Source organism: Pterocles gutturalis, unplaced genomic scaffold, assembly GCF_000699245.1.
Source record: "Pterocles gutturalis isolate BGI_N339 unplaced genomic scaffold, ASM69924v1 scaffold42910, whole genome shotgun sequence".
NCBI lineage: Eukaryota > Metazoa > Chordata > Aves > Pterocliformes > Pteroclidae > Pterocles > Pterocles gutturalis.
Genome location: NW_010139771.1, coordinates 1,701 through 3,328, shown reverse-complemented (window position 1 = coordinate 3,328; position 1,628 = coordinate 1,701).

The window sequence follows — 1,628 nt, the reverse complement described above, 5'->3', positions numbered from 1 at the left end:
CCCCCCGCCCCCCCCCCCCCCGAAACTAACCCTGTAACACAACTGATTAATGGAGTTCCTCCTTGTCACCCAGTACACCGAAAGCTAAATTTCACCATAATTCAGCATACAGAAGAACAGATTTGCAAATTAAAGTAATGGCAGACGCTTCACAGCATTCTAGTCTTGCCTGGGACCAAAGCTGCTGCTGATAAAAATCTGAACCAGGGGTCTCCAAAGAGAGGTGCAAAGAAAATTTTCAGAAAAAAATTCAGATAAAATCTTCTCAATTTGAGCATTCATGTCTATGTACCTTTTTACTTCATGAAATGACTTGATGAAATGTATTATTTATTCAAATACTATTAAAAATATATTCAAATGGTAATTGCAGAATTAGCAATACAAAGTAGTTGACTCCTGCTTCATCACAACTTCAGGGTACCAGAAGTGGGAAGGGAGCATGTCGAAGGTGAAGGATCCTGTCTGGACATGGAGATTGGCAAGAGAAGTCTGGAAAACTGAAGGTCTGTTTCTGTGATGGCCAGTGAGACTGGGGAAAAATAACCACCTAGGTCAGACAGTTTCAGAAGACTAGAGAATCATTTTTGTCTACTACATAAGACTTTTAAAAGGCACCTACTTAAAAAGTGCCATCTTCATTTTATGGGGATCAAAATCTCATCCCACATCTCTGCTGTGTCAGGAATTAATTTATTCAATATGCTTGTTCTTATATTGGTGTCCAGCAAGCCTAAGGATCCATCACCAACAGTAAGCAACAGCATACACTGCCTAGCTCAAAACTCTGATCTCTCCTCATAAAGAATCTACAATATATGACTCATCAAACTTGTCAGTTCTCCATGACTGACCTTTTTCTATATTATCCTCAGAAATGGGGTGGCAGAAATACAGGATTAAAGAAAAGCCACAAGCCTAACAGTTTCCAGCTTCATTCCCTCTTACTCTTTCCTGAAATAGTAGGTGGCTTGGGCAGCTTCTGCGGTGGCTTTTTACTGAGTAGTGAGAAATGCCTTGAGATCAACAGCCAAGGGAATTACGCAGCCAGCAATCTATGTATTTTACCTTTTATCCAGGAACCATTAATTTCCAGACTGACCACCCAGCAAACAGCAGACAAGTGATCTCCTCTCATCTGGCACTGAATTTGTTAACCCAGCACCCGAGTGTCCTTATTTGGATTTCAGTAAAGAAACTCCAGTAACCATTACAGGGTTTCTAAGTCTATTGGCATTTTGGCAGGTGAAAATCTTCCTTAAAAGACAAAAAAATCCCAGCCTATTAAATGGGTCATTATTTTTGAAACCTCTGTAAGGAAGGCAACACTTCAGAGATTTTAAAAGCTCATCGCTAAAAGCTAGCTATCTGGCATTCAGCTCACTACAGTGAATGGTCCAGATGCAAGAGAAGTCTGAATTCAGAAACTAGCTTACATTTTAGCAACAGATACAGTAGATAAGTCCAGTAAGCAAAAGCTCATGTTCAAAAGAGTAGCAACAGTGCTACATGCACTCCTATCTGGGAAATCACCCCTAGAAATCCTAACTGAAACCCTAAATACCATCTTTCCTCATCCTCCCACATCTAGGAACACTGACCAAGTTTCCAACATTCACCATGCTCCA